This window comes from Ruditapes philippinarum, unplaced genomic scaffold, assembly GCF_026571515.1.
Source record: "Ruditapes philippinarum isolate M1 unplaced genomic scaffold, ASM2657151v2 ctg39_1_1_1_1, whole genome shotgun sequence".
Classification (NCBI taxonomy): domain Eukaryota; kingdom Metazoa; phylum Mollusca; class Bivalvia; order Venerida; family Veneridae; genus Ruditapes; species Ruditapes philippinarum.
This window is the reverse complement of record NW_026867092.1, coordinates 33,786-41,191: the sequence shown is the minus strand read 5'-3', so window position 1 is coordinate 41,191 and position 7,406 is coordinate 33,786.

The window sequence follows — 7,406 nt, the reverse complement described above, 5'->3', positions numbered from 1 at the left end:
TTGAAACAAACTTAAAATGAATATCTTTATTTGATTTCATTTGTTTTAATACCGAATATTGTGATAAACGGTTTTCAAAACACTCTATGCTCGCATTTGTCTTAATGAAGAGCTCTCTTTAAAGAAGTAGATTATGTCTGGCCTTGGTAGATAGAAACAACACAACATCTCTATTGACGCAGCACTAGAAGCTCTGAATTTAATTTTAATGCACTGGAATGTACTTTCAATTCGTTCTAACAAACACTTACATTTGAATGTAAAAGTTTTGGTTATTTTCTTCATCGAATATAAACTATTACATTTTTCTTCTTTTAACTAGATAGCGCTTCTCTCTTATACAAGATATTATGGCAAAAATGGTTATTATAGCATCAACAGAAAATGTTTTAAGAATTCCAAATACATAGCGGCAAGGAACCTAATTTTCCTACATAAGAATATATAATACCAATTTTAACAAAAGTTTAAAAATGTATCATTTGATTACATATAAAATAATAGTTCTGATTCTAGGTAGTTACAATAAATCTTCATTTAAGCTAAAAAATGAGGCTTTAAGAAAGTCCAGCCTTGACTGAGATAAAATATATAAAGAACAATGTATTTGATAGCCGAATCCTTAGAATTTCATTTTATCAAAATGACATTAGAAAATGCGACGACGTTCAAATTATGAGAATGGCTTCTGTCTAGGAAAGTAACTCTAATTTAAGAGTACTTAAATTTTAGCTTCACTTAATCAATCATTTTCAATATTAAATCTATATCCTGACATAGGACATGTTTTGCCTTACATAGTGAATATCTGTCTTTTCAATTATGAAGCAGTTACCTTCTTTCACAGGTATACTACTCATAAGTCAATCCTAGCAACAATAAGTTTGTTTACGATTTTCAATTTACTTGAATCTAACCTTTACATTTAGGTTTATATTTGGATTTTGTTTGTACCAAAATATTTCAAATTTTGTATAGATCATCTAAAAGTATTTTTGTTTTTATAACTGCTATTCTTAAATCAGGAGGCCGTACTGAAAATAAGTGAACACGTTTTTTTTGTGTAAAATTTCTTTGTAACCTTCTCAAAATAAAGATTTTATTATTATCATCATTTATATAGTCTTTAAATGTACCAAATAAATTATTTTGACATTCTACGTCCACTTGTATAAAAAACATAGTGAATAAATGTCCGATTTTTCAAAAGATTCTAAATTATTCTTGACGGGTCACATATGACTGTTGAAAAGATTTGTGCTTGATTAATTAACTATCACAACATTTCAAAGGCACATGTGATACACCATATGCCACCCTGACTGAAAATCAAACGTGAAGTTGGCTATCTATTATTCCGATAAAGGTTCATGTCATGTGATACATGTCATACATGTGATACATGTCCACTATTGTGGAATACATTTTTCTTTTCTGAAAAAATCGTTTCTTTTCTTTTCTCTGTTTCTCAACGTTATTTGCGATTCATTACTTCCACTAAAATAACAGATTTCATCAACTCCTTTGTCGTCTCAAACATAGCTTAAAACTTTACAATATAGTTTTAAAATATAAAATGGAAAAATGACAAAATGAAATGAAAATCTTAAAGGGAAATTTGGTGCTATCAAATACAACTTATTTTTATTTGAGAAATTTGGCTACTTTAATTATGCTGCTCACCTGGGCGTCGGGATGACACTTTCATCATAGTTAAAGTCTTTTATAGCTGCTTCTCCAATGAACCACTAAAACTATGTGCTTGTAAATTTACACATGTTTTTGAGATTAATGTCAAATGCCCATATATCTTTCATGAATTGTGACAGAATTATAACATTTTGTAATATTTCTGGTTAAAGTTTGCAATGTAACATCAAATTTTCAAAACTACTGAAGGGATTCAGTTGAAACTCAATATTTATCTTCATGATCATTATTCGGAATAATTATTATTGGAAGGTCATTCTCCAAATCTCATTCTACAGACAGGGTATTGAATTGAAATATTGCCCTTTGTGATCTTACAAAAATTACCTATTCACTATATTAGACTCATATCTATCTAAATAAAATATATATCGATTCTAAATAAACGCTATCAAATACTAAGAATAGTCGAGCGGGAGTCCTATTGTAAAAATATTGTTCCTGTTTTTTTACCAACAACTCGACCTTGATATATATATCTTTATGGCGATTATCAAACTAAGAACGTCAGTTTGTTAACTGACTGTCTAAATTTGTTTACTGTGATCAAGAAAGACCGATAAGCAATTACAGCCTACATGTATGTGACAGGTATGATAGTGTAAATGACACATACAATTTACAACATATCATTGATAGCTTATATTTCTTCATAAAACGCAGTGTAGAAAATGCGATTGATTTAAGCCGAAAATAAAAGCAATTAAGCAACACCTAAAGAACGTTTTTCAATTGATCATTTAATTGCATAACTATTTGACCTCGTTACTTTACAGCAACGTTGTGATTTAGTTACATAATACAGAAAAAAAAATGTCTTTGAAATAATCTAATAGTTAAAGCGAAAAGAACATATAATGTTCTAATTTATTCTTAAGCAATAGAGATGAAAAAACATAGAGACGGGTGTGGTATCATACAGAAGTTCTATAAATATAAAATATAACCCAAAAAATCAATTATACCTAAAGAATGTAGCCTTCTTAATAACCATCTATAAATATGGGGAAAAATAAAAGTATCTAAAATATAGTTACGGTCTAGTGGGTCGGGGACTCTTAACTGTGCTGAATACCCTTTACTGTATATTGGTACTATAGGTCTATAAGGTATTGATACAATCAGGTACAGAACTGATGTGATGTGTAGATCTCCAACTCATCTGATAGTAATCAGACAACACCGTTGTAAACAGATATAAAATTTATTGAACAAGTTAATATTTCTGATAACAATAATTGTTAAACAATCATGAATAATTTATATCAGCAAACAGCTCTCATAATAACTCAAAACAGCTCACAAATCACCTTACAATAATTTAGTACCGCTACACCTTCAAAACAATATTTAGTACTGATGAACCAAAAATCTCCGTGTTACGTGTATCAGTTTTACTCCGCGGTGACAATAGTTACCAGATTTACTTCAATAAATAGTATATCAGTTACTTAAATGTTGTTATGTAAAAGTTATATAAAATTCTAATATCGGTTGTATAAAAATATCTAAGCTCTGTATTTAACTCAACTAGATATAATTAAACTTGACTTGTTTGTTACTTAAATTTAACATTAAATTTAAGATTTCAGCAGACAAATTAACGTACGTCTACTACCAAGAATTTCTAAATCTGAACTTTTTTTGTGACCAAGAATCTGCTGCTTTTATACTAGGCAGTGGTAGAAATGACCAAAAAATGGGTAAAAACCAAGAATTGGTAGAAATAACCCAGAACTGGTAGAAGGGTAGCTACCCAAAAATGGTCGATACCAAAAACGGGTAGAAAACTATCTACCAAAAACGGGTAGAAAACTATCTACCAAAAACGGGTAGAAAACTATTTACCAAAAACTGGTAGAAACTATTTGCCAAAACCGGGTAGAAACTTTCTACCAAAAACTGGTAGAAACTATTTACCAAAACCGGGTAGAAACCATCTACCAAAACCGGGTAGAAACTATCTACCAAAATCTGGTAGAAAACTATCTAAATTTAACCAGACAAAATGGCTTAATTTCCTTAGAAAAACAAAAACTTTAAATGAAATTTAACATGGAATATTACAATAAATAATTAACTTCCCCAAAACAGGAAGTGTCACATAATACCGGGGTATTACAATATTCTTGAAATTCTTGTATTTTCCAGAGCAGAGTAAAGTGAAATCTAACGGGGACAATAATATGCTCTGATACGTGAGCAAAATATCGAATTTACAAGAAAATTATAAGACGTAGTCACTAAAAGGTATTATTATTTGCAAAATCGTCCTAGTGGCTTTAGTTCACTTCTTCTGTATGCCAAGCAACGTACATATCGTCTACATCAATGACACGAATAGCAGATTTCCGATATACAAAACGTATTACATATTTCTGCAAAATCATCGTGATAATCATGATATGCCAAAGTTATTTGTCAAATTTAACATTTGAAGAATATAATATAATGTCAATATTTTCTAAAATTTATTACGGAAATACGACGATGTTGCTTGTTAAAAATAAACATATGCATATTATTACAGCATTAAACATTCTGAATTTTTGCATCATTGATATTCATTTTGTATATCTTAAAGTCATGCATGATTGATATATTATGTTTGATTCTAATCAAATTGATTTGGTATAGAGGTTTTCACGGTCCTATCATAGAAATTCTGTAATTCACTTCATGAGATATGGCAGAGTATATTCGTACAAAGTTATGGAAGAAAGTGAAAAAACATACAAAACTTGCATCTGTAACAACATTTTTTTCAACCCTTAAATATACAATGTAATTTGAGTACAAAATCTCCTAACGTCTCATTATGCCCAATAAATGCTTGTATTTTTATTGCTCAAAATCTTTTATTTTTTGTCCTTTTAAACTCGCCAAAAGGTTACTTACTCACTGAACGATTACTTGAATCGTATTTGCTTCTGTTGCTTTTTTTTTGGCAATTAGTACAATAAAATTGTTAATGGTATGGTGGTATGAAAGACAAATTCTACTTTCTTTACATTTTGCTACTTTTTTTGAAGAAATGATTTCACATTTAGCGCTAATTCATTCAGATGAGAAACATCTAACATGATTATAAACTGTTATTTAAATGTTATAAAACTCATTTTTGCCTTTCTAAATAAGGAAAAAATATTCAATTCTTCACAATGTGCCTTTAATCTATAAACCCAGGAAACGAAAGGTAAAACAATATATTCACACAGACTAACTTATAAAGGAAAGTGTAAATGTTATAAATGTAATCTGATTTTTACTATCAAAGCTTACCAGTTAATGTAAAAAAGGCGGAATGTTTAAAATCTTAAAGAACTACAACCGATATGTAATTAACTACTGTTGTTATAAGCTTAATGTTGTTCAGTAACTTTTATGAACATTGACATGAAATAATTTCTGTCCAACCTTAAGCCATATGTATTCGTCAGCTAGACATATAATAGCGCCATTTATTATATTGATTTTTCATTAAATTTATACAACTGATTGATTCCTAGTAATTTAGACGTACCGATAAACTATGATACCGAAACAATATCACGTGTTGAATGAGTTTTCGAGTTATTTACATCACAATTATTGTATTCTATATAATATACAAAAATGATTAGAAAATGATTCGCCCAACGAAAGGGTTTAGTGTTTATGACTCACCTCCAGGGAGTTTTCATATAGACTTGCAAGCAAAAATTAAAAGTGTTCAATATAATTTCCTTTAACTTGGCAAGTGGTTAAAATATGATGACAAGGTGTCACTGATCTTAGTTTTGAGTTATTTATTTCAGTTTTATTTTGGTAGATGGTTCTACAACGGAAGTGTCGATGGCTCTCATTTAAACAGATCGCCAAATTGTGAAAGAGACATTGTTTAGTAGGGATGTAAATAGTGTTGTAAACCGTGGATAATTTTCATAATTTACCAAAGCCTTAATTAATAAAAAACAAACCAATCGTAAATATTTACAAAAATGTTATTCAGAATACATAGGATACACAGAACAACTCAGGATTATAATTTAAGTGTCAAAAATAATAGAATTGCCCATACCTAGGAAACGCAGCCACATGGTTATTAGTTTCAGTCAAAGCTAGATTAATAAACGACAAAAATGTGTTAAAATATTAGAATTGTTTTGTTACCACATAATCAGCAAATCTTTATCATGAAACCATAATGTCTTTAGTGTGTATTTCAAATTTATACCAATATTTATCGAAACACCTGATGTTCTTAATAGTGAGTAGGTTTGTACGAATGATTGGCTAGAATTCCAACCATGAATTTTTTTATGCATTTATATTAGCTAAAGAAATGTATAAATGTCATCTTGGAAACTGATATCATTAGAAAAAAAATATAAATCCATATGGCGTATATGTGTGTGAGCGTTTCAGAATTAATAAATGGTATTTCTGAGTTTTGTTGCCTCACAATTCTATTTTGATATGCTTTCTGAAAACGACTAGGTTTTTTATACTTCATAAATGCAGATTAATACATATTAGGAACCTAATAAGAAAAGAAAATAAGCTAACTTAAACACTTTATGTATTAAATAACCTTTCAAATATTGTTTAGCTTAAATAATTAAAATTCAACGCAACACGGAAAAAAGTGCGAAAGGTGAAAGGTGAAAAAGAACTAAAAGTTTGGACAAAAAATGACTTGATTTTGCAAACACTTTTAGCTGGAAAATATAGTCATGAATTCCATGGTTTTGTATATTTTCATTCATACACACATACAGAGCTAAGCCAATAAGCTGTCTAAAATATAAGATTCAAGTTATAAATGACAAGTTGTTATACATTTATGCCGATTTAGTTTAAGAATGTGCAGATCTCAAACAAATTAGACTCAATTTTGCACAGCTTTCATTTCCTTTGTTTTTCTTTCGACTTATGCTCACAATTAAAACCATTTCCTCGACTCCGCATATTAAATACTCTAAAATATTGTCTAAAAACCGAACATCGAGTAAAACATTTACCGGATTCCAACCGATCTCTTTATCTACTATATAAGTAATTTCAGGTATATAATATTCCGATATATTACATTTTAAGATACTTATAACTACTGCCCTTTTGATGAAAATCGTGTTAAATGCATGGTATGCGATTGTCCTTGTTAGAAGAATTTCTCAATTAAATACAAGAAGTACAACAATCTTCAAGTATGAATGCAACAGTAAATCTGAACAAAAATTTTAGAAATGACATTTTTGCTTGTGAAAAAGTTCTCTGTTTATGCGTTTCAACGGTAAGATAAATATCATTATTATATATAACATGTTACATTATATTATCTTTAAGGATATTTCTTGATGGAATTTTTTATAAAATCTATTAAAAAGTAAAATGATGTTGCTTCCATAATCTGATGGTCGATTCTAAAACGTTTTGTAACATAGAATGTCTTTGTTATTAAACACATGGATATTGTAAAAATATTATGCTGCTATTTCAAAAACGGTTTTATCTAATTTGCAATAATCTTGTTCTTTAAGAAACGGTATGCAGCACATTTTTTCATACTGGCAATTTTGAAGCATTCTGTTAACCACAGACAGCAATGATACAGCTTAAAACACTTTCACAATGAGTTATACAAATTATTTTGAATAAGAGTGTTGACAATTTATATTTTCAATTGAAATATCACGTTTTGGAAAATGATATCG